Source organism: Kogia breviceps, chromosome 12 (assembly GCF_026419965.1).
Source record: "Kogia breviceps isolate mKogBre1 chromosome 12, mKogBre1 haplotype 1, whole genome shotgun sequence".
Taxonomy (NCBI): domain Eukaryota; kingdom Metazoa; phylum Chordata; class Mammalia; order Artiodactyla; family Physeteridae; genus Kogia; species Kogia breviceps.
Window position 1 is genome coordinate 62,273,118 of NC_081321.1, and position 18,032 is coordinate 62,291,149.

Here is an 18,032-nt window from a genome sequence, read left to right on the forward strand (position 1 = left end):
ACTACGCCTCCAGCCTTCTCTTTTCTACCCGCTTCGCTGGAAAGGAACTCGCAACTCCTTCTGTTCCCGGGAAGGGCCCAGATCCGCCAGCCTCGCCCCCCGCTCACGTCGTCCTCCTTGCGTGGTGCTGGGAAGGGTGAGGGCAGGGGGCCAGCCACCGGGTCCCGGCTTGCCGCATCCTGACGGCGAGCGCTCCTTAGTTCCCGACGCTGTCACGGCCTAATTCCTGCAACTCTCGCGTCCCGGGTAACCATTTTCTCTCCCCGCCCATTTTTCCCCCTCAGAACAACAGTTCTTTCCTTCTGACCACCTCGACGGCGTCTTCTGCTGGTTTTGCTTCTCCTAACTCAGTGGGTATCCGTGGCTTCCGGAGATGCTCTTCATTGCTACCTCTCCATCCTTCTACCAGACTTGCGATCCTTTAGGACTTTCTCGATGGATGAAAATAGCATGTTTGTGTATTGTTTGGATGCTTTATAATGAGGACAGTGTTGTTTCATCTTTTTGAAAAAGTAAATCCCGTGTAAAGCCTCAGGGCCTGTGAAACCTTACGGCTATTTTTCAGTTGAAGCTGGATTGACCAATATTATCTCTTAAAACGGTGGTTCTCGAAGTGTGGTCCGAGGGTCCCCAGACTCTTTAAAGGGGAAAGTCAAAAGTATTTCCATAATAATACTAAAATGTTATTTGCCTTGGCACTCTCATTCTCTCATAAGTGTGGAGTGAAAACAGAAGCAAATATTAGAATCCAGTCACCTGCTGTTCAACCAGACGCAGACGTTAAAGAGATTTGCAAAAACATGAAACGATGCCACTCATTTTTTTTGGTTTTGAAAAGTAGTTACTTTTCATATAACAGATTATTTTCTGTTAAAATGAAATGAGGGCTTCCCTGGTGGCCCAGTGGTTGAGAGTCCACCTGCCGATGCACGGGATACGGGTTCGTGCCCAGGTCTGGGAAGATCCCACATGCCGCAGAGCGGCTGGGCCCGTGAGCCATGGCCGCTGAGCCTGTGCGTCCGGAGCCTGTGCTCCGCAACGGGAGAGGCCACAACAGTGAGAGGCCCGGGTATTGCAAAAAAAAGGAAAAAAAAAGAAATGAAATAACGAATGTTTAAAATGAAATAACGAATAACTACTCTTAAAATTTCTTAATTTTAATTTCAAATATGATAAAGGTATATCTAATACACATAAAAGTTCTTGGAGTCCTTAGTGTTTTTTTTTTTTTTTTTTTTTGGTACGCGGGCCTCTCACTGTTGTGGCCTCTCCCGTTGCGGAGCACAGGCTCCGGACGCGCAGGCTCAGCGGCCATGGCTCACGGTCCCAGCCGCTCCGCGGCATGTGGGATCTTCCCGGAGAGGGGCACGAACCCGCGTCCCCTGCATCGGCAGGCGGATTCTCAACCACTGCGCCACCAGGGAAGCCCGGAGCCCTCAGTTTTTAAGAATGTAAAGGGGTTCTGAGATTAAAAAGTTTGAGAACTATTCTCTCTTGTATTCCTTGAAACTTCTAACTGCTTAGAGTCATCTATTGTAATTCTCATGTTTAGCAACAACCCGTATTCCACTTTAGAGGATATGGTTTTTTTCCTCGGCACTCCCCAACCTCATTGAAATTAGTTGCATTTCCCACTCTGTGCTACAGATGACTGAGTTTATCCATTCATTTTGGGTTTTCTTATGTGATTATTTTGTTTTTCTCAACCTTCTGTCTTCATATACATCCTACTTGACAATGATGTAAGGCTAATAAGGATTATAAGCACATCAATAATGACTCCTCCTGAAGAATCTACAATACACAAACTAGGTAGACCAGTGCCCAAAATGTCAGTACACTTGGCACTAATTTCAATGGAGTCCTCAAGAGCACCGCAGTCTAATCAAAGATAAATAACTTTCGCCTCCTTTCCATACATTTTGGTGGTTTGAACATCTGAGACCAAATTGAGAAGTTATCCTTCATGATGGTTTCCATCCCACTCCAGGGTGCCCCACCAATTTCAGGCACTGATCCGAAGCTCCAAATTTCTTCAACCCCCACTGCCATATTTAAAGGCTTTATCATTACTAGTTTATATTCTCCCTTTCCTTTACTCCAGCTCCTTCCTCCGGCTTCCTCCTCCCTTTCTTTCAATTATCCTAGCCAATCTAAGGAATGAAACACGAACAAATTGCTAATAAGGCATGCCTTTTAGTGTGATCTTTTGAACCACAGTTTGTAAATCTAAACCTCTACCATTTAAGACCCAGGAAGGGCAATCATTTATGCATTAATTCAACAAATATTTATATGTCAGGAACAGCTTGACACACTGGAAATACAGCATTGAACAAGAAAGACATGGTTCTTAATTTTATTGAACTTGTGTTCTGGTGATGTGGGGCAAGTGATAGACAAGTAATGAAATAATCTTAGGTATTAGTAAGTGAGAGAGCTGTGGAGAAAATAAAATCACATAAAGGGGTAGAAGGTGACCGATCTGAGCATACCCTTGAGATTTTCTCATGGCTTAGACCCCCTTAGGCCCCCAAATCACACAATGTAGTTAACTCATGTAATTAATTTACAGTAAATGGTGGCTCTGGTCACTGATCGTGGATCATGCTAAACTTTTCATTAGAGTTCCGTTTTTCTTCATTCCCCATTAATTTCACTTGGTAGATGCTTACAGCATTATAGCGCAGTGGTTTAGCAGTGTGGCTCTGAAGTCAAATAGCCCAAGTTTCATCCCTATTTCATTGTGCAATGTTAAATAGCAGGTAAGTTGCTTAACCTGGCACCTGACAGATAGTAAACACTCCATAATAGTTAAACGTTATAACCCTCTTACTGAGGTTTTGTTTTTGTTTTTGTTTTGTTTAAAGGTTGAAGGGACTGCCCTGAAGTCTAATCATATCTGACTCTATTTTTTGTGAAATATTTTATCAAAGCTATCTTGTCACAAATTTGAAAACATATTTTCCAGAGCTGAAATAATCCACACTGATAACCACAAAAGTACTATAGTCCACATTTCTCAGTATTGGGTACAGACACTGTAGAGCTCAACCAGAGAAGTCAGGGACAGAGTTGCTGTCTTAAATATGCTTGTGTCTGTAACTGTCCCTAAGTGGTAGGAAAGTACATAGGCTTGAAAGTCAGACAGGCTTAGCTTAGTCCTAACACTGTGACCTTGCAAAAGTACTTACACATTCTGATACTTAGGCTTCCCCATCTGAAAAGTGAATTAATAATTCTAATAAAATTTGCCTCTTCAGCAGCATGAAATAGAAAAATAAATGTAAGCCCCCAGAGCAGTGATTGCATTTAAGTACCCAATAAATGTTTATTTTCTCCCCTCACAATTAATCAATATGTAAAATATGACACCAATCATAATTATCATCTAAAAAACTATACATTTAAATACCTTATCTTAGTTTTGAATCTGGTTGGTTTTCTTTTTTTCCATCTTTTTTCCAAATTATTATATAACTGTACCATAAAATCAATCAAAATTCCATTGAGGAATTGTGGAAAAGTTGCCTTAAATCTCTTCCTCTACATCCAAAAGGAGATTAATATATATATATATATATTTGGTTTGAAAATATCTTAATTTTGCTATCATTTTGAGTTGAAATTTTTATTAAAATGATTGTAGATTCACACACAATTGTATAAAGTAATGCAGAGATCCGCATAAACTTTACCCAGTTTACCACAATGATAACAACAATCCACAATCTTATTCAGATTTCCCCTTTACTTCAATCCTCTTGTGTGTGTTTGTGTGTTTAGTTTTCTACAATGTTATCACGTGTAAGTTTCTGTATCATGTCAGGCAGGATACAGAACAGTTCCTTCACTGCAAGGATCCCTTATGTTGCTCTTTGATGGCTGGGTTTTTCTGTTTGTTTGTTTTTCGTTTTGTTTTGTTTTTTAAATTATTTATTTATTTATTTAGGCTGCATTGGGTCTTTGTTGCTGGGCGTGGGCTTTCTCTAGTTGCAGTGAGCGGGGGCTACCCTTCATTGTGGTGTGTGGGCTTCTCATTGTGGTGGCTTCTCTTGTTGCAGAGTGTGGGCTCTAGGGTGCTCGGGCTTCACTAGTTGTGGCATGCGGGCTCAGTGGTTGTGGCTTGCAGGCTCTAGAGTGCAGGCTCAGCAGTTGTGGCGCACGGGCTCAGCTGCTCTGCGGCATGTGGGATCTTCCCGGACCAGGGCTCGAACCTGTGTCCCCTGCATTGGCAGGCAGATTCTTAACCACTGCGCCACCAGGGAAGCCCCTCTCCCCTTCTATTAATCCTTCAACAACTAGTTCAAATCTTTATCTCCTCTGGGGAACCTTCCCTATCTCACCAGGGCAGAGCTGGCTGCACTCTCTTGCCTGTTTTTAAACAACTCTTTCCTGTATGTCTGTATGTATGTTCCCATGTTTCCTTCTTCCCCAACACACACTACATCAGATTGTCAGCTACTACAGGGTCGGGTCCTTGTTTGTGTATATCCCTGGCTTGAACAATGACTACTACAGGCAAAGACCTTCAATAATATTTTTTTTGAGGGATGAAATGAAAGGAAAGAAGCAAGGAGGAAAGCAAGAGAGGGAGGGAGAAAGGAAAGAAATGTTATTGAAAACAAACCAGAAGTCATACTGCTTTATTAAATAATCCTTTTTTGAAGATAATTGCATCAATTCTATATTTGTCATAAAGTCTTTGTGAGAAAATTTGAGAATCTAGTCTATGCAAGAAGTTTTTTAGATATGGTTTGGATATTGTTTGTTTGTTTGGATATTATTTTCCCTCTTGTATGAAATAACTTGACGATGAAAAGAAACTAAAGAATACTGAAATCTCTGAGATCATAATGAATAAAGAAAATAAATGTCATGGTATTATTTGGAGACAGTGGGAGTGTCTGTTATTGGGAGAATTGATAGTGAAATGTGGTAGATGCACATCATAGAGAATTATGCAGCAGAACATGGGATGTAATATGGCAACAAGGATGAATCTGTAAAATGTAGTGCTTGCAAAATAAAACCACAATCAGGGAATTCCCTGGCAGTCCAGTGGTTAGGACTCCACGCCCTCACTGCCGAGGGCCTGGGTTCAATCCCTGGTTGGGGAACTAAAATCCCACAAGCTGCACTTCGTGGCCAAAAATAAAATAAAATAAGATTAAATAAATAAAACCACAATTAGATATCATTACACACCTATTACAACTGCTCAAATTTTTTAAAAAAATAACTGATGGTACAAAATGCTGGTGTATATGTGGAACAATAGGAACCTTCATTCATTGCTGGTATGAATTCATGATGGTACAGTGATTAAGTCAGTTTAGCAGTTTCTTATAAAGTTAAATATACACTTACCATAAAGAACCAGCTATCTCACATCTGGGTATTTACCCAAGTGAATTGAAACACACACAAACCTAGAGGGGAATATTTATAGAAACTTTATTTGTAATTGCCAAAAACCAGAAGCAACAAAGATATTTTTCCACAAGTGAACAGATAAATAGTGGTACAATTGAATACTGCTAAGAAATAAAAAGGAAGCAGTTACTAATTCTCAACAACATGTATGAATTTCAAATGCATTTTTGCTAAAGTGAAAGGAGCCAGATTCAAAAGGCTATATATTATGTAATTCCATGTATATGACATACGGAAAAGGTAAAATTATAGGTATGGAAAACATATCAGTGGTTGCCAGGGATTCAGGAGGAGTGAAGGGTTGACTCCAAAGGCATCGCAGAGGGAGGGGATGTTTTAGGGTAGGAACTCTTCTGTACTCTACAGGTAGTGGATACCTATAGACTTGATGCATTTGTCAAAATCCATTCGCTGTATTCAAATTTTAAAAAAATCAACCAAGATGATGAGGAATCCTGGGATGGAATGCAGGCTGTGACAAATTAATCTAACTACATTATAAATATATAATATAACCTCATTGAAGGGGTAGGTAGAAAAGGAACTGACTTTGGAAAACAGTGTTTTGACTAGATATTATAAGGCTAAAGGCAAAAACTTTGTACTCTGTTTGGTAATTCTGTTTCTCATAGAGCTAAGTATTAGGAATTTCAAAACTAATTTACCTGTACACCAGAAAATCTATATTAGTTTGATAAGGCTACCATAACAAAGTACCAAATTGGGTGGCTTAAGCAACAGAAATGTATTGTCTCACAGTTTGAAATCTAGGTGTTGACAGAGTTGGTCCCTGCTGAGGGCTGTGAGGAAAGGATCTGGTCCAGGCCTTTCTCTTTGGCTTGTAGATGTTCATCTTCTCCCTGTCTTCACATCTTCCTCCCTCTATGCATGTGTCTGTGTCCAAATTTCCCCTATTTTTAAGGACAGTAGTCATATTGGATTAGAGGCCACCCTAATGATCTCATTTTAACTTGCTTACCTCTTACCTCTGTGAAGACTCTCTCCAAATAAGGTCACATGATGAGGTACTGGGGGCTAGGACTTCAACATATAAACTTTGGGAGAACACAGCTTAACTCATAATAGTAGGCTCAAACAAATACGTAAATAATTGTAGATAATGGGAGCCAGTTCTCTCATTATTAGAGAAAATGTCATAAATAAGCAAGAAAAGAAGGCTAAAATGAGCCCTGGGGTGCTGGATTAAGGCCAGAGACATCAGTAGAAATTCATGTTTATAGATAGATAGATAAATAGAAGATAGAGAATAGATAGATAGGTGTATTCATAGGTTACTATACATACATATATTTCCTAGCTGTGTCCATTGAGAGGTCCTAGAAGCAGTGACATTCCAGCAGCAATAAGCATGCCCAGAAACCTGATTTTGATTTCTAAAGACCATTTTCCTAGAAAAGGAGAAACGGCTGACTCTAGGACTGGGGAGGGAAAATATGAGTCTGGAATATCTTATAATGCCAAAAAGGAAGAAAGTTTGAAAAAAGATAAAATAAAAGTGATGGAAGCATGTCAAAAGGACACAGGAGCCAATCTGAAAGAGTTCCCAATGGCCAAAGCTGAAAAAATTTCAGCAAGAAAATAATTATGGTATTGGATTATAACCCAAAGAATAAAATAAATATCATGAGCCCGTAATGATACAAAAATTATTTAATAATAAATGATAATAATAAATAAACAAATAATAATAATAAATACTGGAGAAGTGACAACTTTTCTTTATAGAAGAATTCCAAAGAATAGATGTAGATACTCCTCCTTCCAGGAGGTAAAGATTAATTCTGTCCCCACACCACCCCTTGGTTGTGGACTGGACTTAATGACTCACTTCCAAAGAGTATGGAAAGGGAAAAAAGTTAACTTTATAGTGGAGAAAACTGGCAAACAGCACCAGGTTTCGGATCAAGGTTAACACCATCAGTTATAAGTCATGTTACTGTCAAGTACTCCCTGATGTGATGGGGCAGGAATTAGTACATCCATTTAATTAGTACACTGTACTAATTAAATGCAAACAGATATATATTAAACACATTACAAAGGGGGTAGAAGGGAAGGAGAGTGTAGTACAGAAATAAAAAGGAATCAATTTATTAATCTAGAAAGGTCTTACCAGGGAGCAGGGACGAGTTACAGGATAAGTTTTTTCGTTTTTTAAAGGAGTGGAATGTGGCTATGCACCTTTTGCCAAAACTAGACATTCACTATTTTTCATTTCTCAATATTCTGTCTCTGCAGGATCAAATTGTGATTCATATTTTGAAAGCTTATTTCTTAAACTAGAAGAAGCAAAGAGCAGTAAAATTAGATTTGTATCAGTTGTAGCAGAGTAAATTTGAGCAATTGGAGGAAAATAGAGACAAAAGATGGAAATAAAGAAAAATCAAGTTGACGGCAACAACAATAATAATCACTAACATTTATTAAATGTCTTCCATGTGCCAGATACTGTTCTACAGAGTTTTACAAATGTTAGCTCATTTAATCCTCACAACAACCCTGTGAGTTACTGTAGATGAGGAAATTGAGGTTCATAGGGATCCAGGACCTGTCCCTGGGCTACAAAGCCCATAAGTGGCAGAGCCAGGATTTGAATCCAGGCAGCCTGGCACCAAAACCTGAGCCAGTCATCATGTCCTTTCTAGTGAAGCCCGTAAGATGTCTCAGAATTCAAGCAATTCACTCTAAGAGAAATAGACACGTAAACAAGTAGTTGCAACTCAGTGTAAGAGAAAAGAGAAAAGAGTATCAGAAGTGACACTGAAAACAATCTTGAAGGCGAAGTACTTGCTGTGTGATGAAAGCAGGACATCACTCCTGGCAAGAGAACAGCCATATGGAAGAAGTTTGGGTCTAGTTGTTCAAGGTCATACAGGAAATATGGCATGGATACAAAACTGCTCAAACAAGAACTTCTGCCTTTGGCCAGGCATGGATTTCGCAAACAGAAAAACTCACGTAGTCATGAAATATGTTTGTTTCGGGTATTTGTCAGTTCCATTTGGGCCAACTTTCAGTTGTCAGACTGAATCTCTACTTAACTCCAGAAACGTGATATCTTAGTAATAGAAAATGCATTTACATATTTCCACACAGTTAAGGTTGGAGTCTTTACAGGTCATGAACCAAATTAAATCTATTTTCTGAAATCTTATGAAACCATCAATTTTACAAATAGTTTTGAAAAATATGTCACAGAAATCCAGAAAAGGTAACAAAGAACAGGGGCTGAGAAGCAAACATTGTGGCTTACTATGTGTTGGGCGTTGTTCTAAGTTACCTACATATTTTATCTCATTTAACCCGCACAGCAACCCTGTGAGGTAGCTACTATAAATATCACTATTTTATAGATGAGGTCACCAAGGTACAGAGAGGTTGATTGAGTAACTTATGCAAAGATGCAATTAATTTAGTACCTGGGGGAACCAGGATTTAATAAAATCGGGTAATTCCAGCCTGAATAGAAAAGAGTGACGCTATTTGGTTCTTCTATTTTTTTCTTAATTCAGCACATGGTATAGTATGGCCTAGACCATGGTCACAAACTCAAACATCTACAGTCACCAGGCCAAGAACATATTGTGTGAAGTCAGCCAGGTATCGGACAAAGGGGGAGGTAGGGATTGTGAACAACTCCTCAGCTCCAGCCAGCTGTAGTCACATGGACTCAGTATTATAAGATTTTCCAATTTTTCAAGAGAAGCTGACTTTTATATGAAATTGTCCAATATTAGGAGAACAAGTGCACAAAATGAGTTCAGTTCTGGACATGCAGTGTTTCAGACAGCTGTGATGCCTCCAGAAGTTAGAAATCTGAAAATGTGCACGCAGTTCAGGAGAATAACTCAGGAGAATAACTCCTGAGTGGGAAGTGCAGATTTAGAAACCCTCAACGCAAGGAGTGTAGATGAGGATGCCCATAGACAAGGTAAGAAGAAAATAAGAGGACCAGGAACCCCATCATTTGAAGAGTTGGCAGAAGAGGAAGAGCCAGCAAGGAAGACCTAGAGCAGGAGGAAAGGGGGAGGAGAGCAGAACCTGAGATGTCAAAGGAGGAAGGTGAATCAGGCAGTATCTACCAGCGTAATCTTGTTCAGAGTTGATGTACTACTGACTCCCTTCGGTGAAAGAGATCCCAGACCTCAGTAAGAAATATGACAAGTTCAAAGAATCATTATTTAAAGCCCAAGTGGGCTATGATTTTCTGGTGTCAAAATTCGCACCAGAAGAGGATCCCAGAACATTCCTACTAATAATCACTTTGATGGCTCTAACTTAAAAGGTAGAAGGATTTCACTTCCATTTCTCCAACTTTAGTGATATTTTATTAGTATTATAATTATTATTTCATTTCTTCAGGTGTTCTTTTCTAGTAACCAGTTTGCTCTTATGACCTATTGAAAGTTCTGAAATACTTAGCACCAGAACCACCAATAATAAAAACTGTGATTTTAGTGGAAAAGCAATACCCATTTAGATTTATAATTACATAAAAACATTTCACACCTACAAGTTAAAAGTTGGTCCACACATCAAAAATTATGTATAACTTTGCTCAGACACATTTTTTCCCAATGAATTTAGGACACCTGCTCATATAACAAGGAAATCAAGTTGAGTTCCAGGGAGCCAGTAAATAAAACCCATTTTCCCTGCCTGAGTTTAGAACCAACTGAAAGACAGATGCAAGAGGCAAGCAAAGGGAGATCAAAATAGCACGGGTAGGGGCTTCCCTGGTGGCACAGTGGTTGAGGGTCCGCCTGCCGATGCAGGGGGTGCAGGTTCGTGCCCCTCTCCGGGAAGATCCCACATGCCACGGAGCGGCTGGGCCCGTGAGCCGTGGCCACTGAGCCTGCGCGTCCGGAGCCTGTGCTCCGCGACGGGAGAGGCCACAACAGTGAGAGGCCCGCGTACCACAAAAAAAAAAAAAAAAAAAAAAAAAAAAAAGCACGGTTAGGGTAAATTGGAGAACATGGCTTTGTACTTGCAGTGGATTTCCTCAGACCTCACCTCTAACACAGGCCCCCCGCCTCCCTGCAGGCACAGGCCCTCCTGTACCCCCAGCAAGGCAGAAGACAGACCTGGACGATGAATTCTGAATTAAAGGGAACCCAAGAAGGGACTGGGCTTTGTTTGCCCAGTTCCTTCTGCCAAACTCCCCAGCCGGGTACATCACGCCTTCTGCCCTGGGGATAAATGATCCAGTCAGAAAGAATAAAGCAGGTTTCTCCGGTGGAGGTTCTTCTACAAGGAAACCTGAGGCCAGGGAAATGGACCCCCTTTGTAATACTCCCTACTGCCTTATCTCCTTCAAGCTCATCCCACAAGGAGGGTTCCATTATCCCCACAGAACAGTAAATGACTAAACCTGGACTCAGTCCCAGGTTGTGTGATTTTAGAACACTGACCTTCATACTACCCTGAAGGCTATGCCCCAGAGGTCTGTGGTTAAATGGAATAATCCCATTTAAATTCATTGAGTGGGCAGTTAGGGAAGAGGCAGTAATGACACAGCCCAAAAAAGGCACTGTAATGAGACTCAGAAGACCTAGATCATGGTTGCAACAATGTTCCCAAACGGTTGCTTGGCCATGGTCAAGTCACTAAATTCTTTGTTACTTAGTTTTCTGATCTGTGAGACTAGTTTATCAAGTTCTGCCATCCTACCGTCTAGACCATCAAATGAGATATTTCATAAAAGCACTTTGAACCAGCATCATGCTACAGTAAAAGAGACAAATTATTTGCAACGAAACTATTATTTAAATAATCTTAAATAAAATTGGAAAAGCAGACTTTTTCTGAATGTTTACATTATAAAAGCAGATGCTATCGAGGCTGACAGAGGTGGATTTAAATGCCAGAATCCTCCACTCACTACCAGAGTAAACCTGGACAAGTAATTTAATCTCTCTGAACATTGAAGAGGATCGGAACACTATGCCACCCAAAATATGCCGGTTTGGCAAAAGGATTATTTTGAGCTGAGGCAACTGAAAGCCAACAGACGCAGGCAGAGCTCTCTGCCCTCCCCTCACTGCCTGAAAGCAGGATATAAATTTCCCTTTGAGGAAGGTGCCTCCCCTATGCATCCAGGGAGAGAAGAGTGACTCCTGTCATCAAAGATGGAGAGTCAGCACCAAGATGAGTTTGCATAGACAGAATTTACTAAAATAGCCCTTATCTTCTATTAGTTTCCCCCATATATTACTTAGTCACTTCCCCACAATTTATCATCCCTTTAATCTCAAGTTCTCTTTCCTTAGTTAAGAAGAGTATAAAAGGTCCGGAGTATAATTGCTTCTTTGAGTTTCACTTATTTTCTGTAAACTCCTGTGCATGCAAATATAATAAAAATTCTGTCTTTTTTGTTCTTGTTAATCTGTCATTTGTTTTTTTGTTTGTCTGTTTTTTCTTTGGACTGTGCCGCACAGCTTGTGCAACCTTATTTCCCTGACTGGGGATTGGGGTGAGGGTTTGATTCCTGGTCAGGGAAATAAGATCCCACATGCTGTGTGGCTCCACCAAAAAAATAATTTTTTTTTTAAATGTCAAAATAATTTACCTATATAGTAAGAAGTCTGCTTCTCTCAGTTTCAAGCATCAGCACATAAATATATGTTAATCATTAATTCAGTCATTCAATTAACAAAGTTCTACCAAGCAATTGCTATGTTTAGACGTTGAATTTTGTAACACTGGGGATACGACTTTATGATCTAGTTGCAGACATATCCCAAATAAACATAATAAAAGGAAAATGTACTATAATAAGGAATAAAATTCTACGAAAATTACATAGCCCAATGTCTCAATTTCCTTATCTGTAAAATGGAGATAATTTTGATCCCATAGGACTGTAATAATCATTATATAAAATAATGAAGTTGAAATTAGAAGAATGATTTCCACACTCACAGCCCAGTAAGCCTGGGGAGGAGAATACCCCTTAGTGCAGACTTTTCCTTACCCAAGAAAATCCAGTCTTGTTTCCTTCCAGGGAACATGGCTACTGTCCTAGACTAAGTTCCTCAGCCGCCTGCACATTGAGTTATGACTGTGTTACCAAGTTCTTGCCAATAGAACATGAGCAGACATGGCATGTGCTGCTTCTAGGCTTGGATTTTAAGACATTTGATTTGCCTTCTCCATATTCTCATTGACTTTCTAGCTATAGAGCCTGGCTTGGTGGCTAAGTGTCTTCAGCAATGCAGATGAGGACATGCCCCAGGAGGTGATGGAGAAGCCTAACACCTACCTCTGATCTGGATCACCCTCTTCATAATAATTACATGACAGAGAAATAAACTCTATACTCTTTAAGCTTCTGTAGTGTTGTGCCTCTATTATAGTGGTTTGGTCTCATCCAACCCAATACAGCTGTGGTCGAAGGATTCAGCTGGGCTTAAATCTTTCAGATGTGTCTTAGTGTAACTAGGAGTATGGCCATAAGAAGTAAGTGGCTCAGTGATGAGTTGGCTTCTTATTTCTGGCAGCCCTAAACAGATAAAACTGGAAACCGGGAGGTAAAAAGATGAAGGAGAAGAATGAATACTATTCTTTTAAGCTGTGGTGAAGCATTGAGTCCAAACTAAGTGAGGCAGCATTGCTAATTATGGGACAAGTAGGGGAAAAAAATGTGTTTCTCTTCTGCCTTGCAAATTTACTACATGGTATATTCTTCAAAAACTAATATTTTCCCTTCACATGTGTGTGTGTAGGGTGAGGTGGAAGCTAGCAGTATTTATGTGTGTGTGAGACAGAGAGAGAAAGAGACACAGAGGCAGAGATACTGTGAGACCAGGATAGAGAGAGAGAAATAGAGAGAGAGAGAGGGACAGGAGAGTCAGCGAGATTCCAGATCCAATAGTTACTCTCTGGATAATGGGACAAAAAAATAAAAGGAGGGTCTAAAACTCATTCTGGTGGAGAAACCTCAAAACGTATCACACAGGGGTATGCACACATATTTTGGCTGCCCTGCAGAACTTGGATTGCTGGGTGATTCTCCTGGGACACCACCATAGACTGAATGTTTATGTCCCCCCAAAATTCATATGCTGAAACCTAACCCCAGTGTGATGGTATTTGGAGGTGGGGCCTTTGTGAGGTGATTAGGTCATGAGGGTGGATCCCTCATGAATGGGATTAGTGCCCTTATGAAGGAGACCCTGGAGAGCTCCTTCAACCCTTGTGCCATGTGAGGACACAGCAAGAAGATGGCCATCCATGAATCAGGAAGCCGGTTCTCACCAGACACTGAATCTTCTGACCCCTTATCTTGGGCTCCTTAGTCTCCAGAACTGTCAGAAATAAATGTTTGCTGTTTAATCCACACAGTATATAGTATTTTTGTTAGATCAGCCTGAATGAACTAAGATATCACCAACCCCACTCTGCAGACATACACACTGTTCTATGGGACTTGGAGTGACTATTGGCAGCATCCCAGAATGCTATTCTATGCTGAACAACTCAAACTCAGGGGGAAGAATGAGGATCCTGGTACAGGCTCTGTGTGTAGAGAATGAGTAAGCAGACAGATACACCTAAGAAGAGGGGAACCAGATGAGGAACTAGAGATACCTGCAAAAGTCTAGAGTGGTCCCACCCAATGCAATAGCCACTACCCATGTGTAGCTATTGAGTGCTGAAATGTGGCTGGTCTGAATTAAGACGTGCTCTAAGCGTAAAATACACATCAGATTCCAAAGACAGAACAAAGAAAGAATTTAAGATATTTCATTAATGATTTTTTAAAAATATTTATTTATTTATTTGGCTGTGTCTGGTCTTAGTTGCAGCATGCAGGATCTTCATTGCCGCGTGTGGGATCTTTCGTTGAGGCACGCAGGCTCTTTAGTTGCAGCACGCGGTCTTAGTTGCCCCGCGGCATGTGGGATCTTAGTTCCCCAACCAGGGATCAAACCCGTGTCCCTTGCATTGGAAGGCGGATTCTTAACCACTGGACCACCAGGGAAGTCCCATTAATGATTTTTAATATTAATTACATGTTGAAATGATAATATTTTGGATATATTGGGTTAAATAAAATATATCACTAAAATCAACTTCACCCATTCCTTTTTACTTCTTTAAAATGTGGCTATAAAAAATTTTTAAATCACATTTGTGGATTGCACTACATATCTTTTGACATCACTGGACTAGACCAGGGGTCAGAAAACTTTAACCCACGGGCCATACCCAGCCCAATGCCTATTTTTGTAAACAAAATTTTATTGGAACACGGCCAAGTGTATTTGTTTGCATATTGTCTATGGCTGTTTTCCCTATAACGGCAGAGTTGAACTGTTGCAAAAGAGACAAACTATTCAAAGCCTGTTGCAAAAGAGGCAAACTATTCAAAGCCTGAACTATTTACTGTATGACCATTTACCGCAAAAGTTTGCTAACCTCTGGTCTAGACTATGGGAGAAGTGATATTTAGCATTCAGTTTAAAATTATTTTCCTGTGAACCCTATCATTTCTTTTAGTAACCCCAGCTTTAGGGAAAGCCTGAAACAACTATATAGGCTTCAGTGGGATGTAGGGGAAAACAAAGTGAGGAAAATAGAGAATGTGAGACCAGCCCCACCCACACCCCCATTCATCTTTCTGCTGGCATTTATGTAGGAGCAGCTGTACCCTTTCAAGGAATTTTAGATGGAGACCAACATCAAAGTGTGTGTGTGTGTGAGACAGTGGCGTGAGTCCCCTTTGAACTGAAAATGATAGGGAGGGACCCCACGCTGACAAACAGTTCAAAAGGAAAACCTTCAAAAGCAAACTTTCTATTCTTTAGAATCGAGGGCATCACGTGGCTGGTAATGGGATGAAGAAGGCGGGGTGGCAGATGCACTCTTCGCCAATATATTTGTGAGGTGTCCTACATTCTACATAGGACAGAACAGTGTCCTGGTTAAAGGGTGCAGAGGTGTGGGTTCGTGATCCTTGTTCTGCCACTTTCTAGCAATCCTGCTCAAGGTTTGTGATGATGAGATGAAATCATGCTTCAGTGGCTTGCACAGTGCCTGACACATATCAGGCATTTAGAAGCTTATTATTGTTTTCTTTTATAAAATACTGACTGTTTTAGGGAGAAAGAAGTAGAAATGATCTTAATTTTTTAAAATAATGGGCGTGGGCTTCCCTGGTGGCGCAGTGGTTGAGAGTCCGCCTGCCGATGCAGGGGACGCGGGTTCGTGCCCCGGTCCGGGAAGATCCCACATGCCGCGGAGCGGCTGGGCCCGTGAGCCATGGCCGCTGAGCCTGCGCGTCCGGAGCCTCTCCCGCAACGGGGAGAGGCCACAACAGTGAGAGGCCCGCGTAACGCAAAGAAAAAAAAAAAAAAGTGTAAAATAATGGGCGTTTTGGAGAAAACTGGAAAAGCAATAAGGAGGAAATGTATTCTAATTTTTTTGTTTCTAAATTGTGTCTGACAATCTGTTAAATGAGGCTGTGGTTTTGGTTCCTTTGGCTGGTGCTTTTGATTCGTCTTCCTGTCCTCCTGCCTGCAATGCCTAAGTCTGCAGAAAGGATGACATGATGAGAACTAACCCTACTTGAAAATGAAATGCTGCTTTAGATTTGCCAAAAGATTCCCCCTTTCTGAAATTCTCCTTCTCCTTCTCTGGCCTACTGTGAGGGGCTATTTCATTTCTACAGGGGCCTGAAATCCACCACCACCCCTTTTCCCTAGAATTATCCTAAGAGTTGGAGAATGTAATTGACTCCAGAAAGTTACGACCACACAACTTCTAAGGAGAAGGAAAGGAAGAGACCTGGATATTTATTTTGTTGTGTGTATTTTGGGGTTTTTTGGTGTTTGCTTTCCTGCTATGGGAACTTGATTTCTTTCCTATTTCTAGTGAAATGGTTCAGAACCCTCTTCCCTGAGGCTGGGGCTATTGCTATTGCCTGTGTATGTGGAGTGGATGGCCATCGCTATTCTAACCTTACGCTAGCAGGCATAGTTTCTTCCAACCTTCTTTCTAGGCATAAAATGCAGAGTCTTCTGCCCCGGATAGTAAAGGGCTGCTCAGCTTTGACATTCTGTTTTTCTGCCCCGGTTCATGAAAAATATTGCCCCAGAAACCCATCAGGTTTTCTATGTTTATGAACTATGAATCCTACCTCCCAGGTGCCAGTAAGAAAGGCTCTCCTAGAGTCTTCTAGATGCAGAACTGCAAAATGAAAGGTCCTAAGTAAGGTCTGCATTTGATGGCAATCCTTACATGGCTCCTTTCTGATAATATTCTTTCCACCCAAAGTTCCAAATCCTATGTCCCTTTCTTACATTCTCAAAAAAAAAAAAAAAAAGTTGAGTGAAAATAGACTCTGTTTAGGCTTTGGTTAAAACTTCTGCACTCTGAGGATTTTCTGCTGTAGCGCTCAGGCTTTTTGGAGAAGTTTCTTTTTCTTGATACCTTAGTAGATTGGCCGAAATCAGCCAACTTTTGGGGGTGGAGATGAGGAAAGGTGTGTCTTCCAATCTCTTTGTTTGATATCTTGAAAAACATACTGCTTGAAAAGAGTTTTTCAGACCTATAAATAATTAGCACTTGAAAGTATCAAAAGCTCTTTCTCAATCTCCTTTTAAAAAGAAAACACTGGGCGTGTGTTTCCAAAATGGCGGCAGCGATGGATGTGGATACCCCGAGCAGCACGAACAGCAGCGCGGGCAAGAAGCGCTTTGAAGTGAAAAAGTGGAATGCGGTAGCTCTCTGGGCCTGGGATATTGTGGTTGATAACTGTGCCATCTGCCGGAACCACATTATGGATCTTTGCATAGAGTGTCAAGCCAACCAGGCGTCTGCTACTTCTGAAGAGTGCACCGTTCCGTGGGGAGTCTGTAACCATGCTTTTCACTTCCACTGCATCTCCCGCTGGCTCAAAACACGGCAGGTGTGTCCGTTGGACAACAGAGAGTGGGAATTTCAAAAGTATGGGCACTAGAAAAAGAGAATTCTTCCATCAAGCTCAACTGTTTCATTAGCCATTTAATGACTTGCCCTCCTGTTACTTAATTATAAATTATATAGAACTGTGTTTTTTTTCTGCTTTGTCTTTTCAGTTTGCTATTCCTGTACCTATATTGTATTCTGTGTCAAATAAAATCCAGTTGGATTCTAGAAGAGATGCCGCCTCTTGTGTATGTGAAAAAAGTGAACACAAAGGGACCCCTCTTTCTAGGTTGGAAAGCCAGCTTTTGAAAGTGAGATGTTTGCTCGTTAGAGCCAGAGCAGAGCTGTCCTGAGAGAACGTCTCTTGGTCATGAGCAAGCCTGGTCCACAGCCCAGCTACCGATGGCAGTCTTGGGCAAGTCGCCTCTCTGCTCCGAGCTCTTCTTCTGTAAAGTGGCTGCTGAGGACTAAATGGCGTCATGTGGGCACAGAAAGAGGCTTTGTGAACTGTTAAGAACACTATACAAATGTTAACTTTGTGTATGACATGTTGCTTTCTCTTCTTAGTTTAGAAAAGTAAACTTGAAGAAATCTGATAAGTAATCTTGGCTGCCAAAGGAGTAATCTATGAACTCAAGTTGGAAATCGATGTTATTTAAAATTGA

General features: G+C 40.9%; 1 pseudogene; it reads left to right on the forward strand.

The window, feature by feature from the left end:
- The first annotated feature begins 17,078 nt into the window (after window positions 1–17,078).
- On the forward strand, window positions 17,079–17,507 carry LOC131766922 (E3 ubiquitin-protein ligase RBX1 pseudogene; annotated as a pseudogene).
- Window positions 17,508–18,032: the final 525 nt, after the last annotated feature.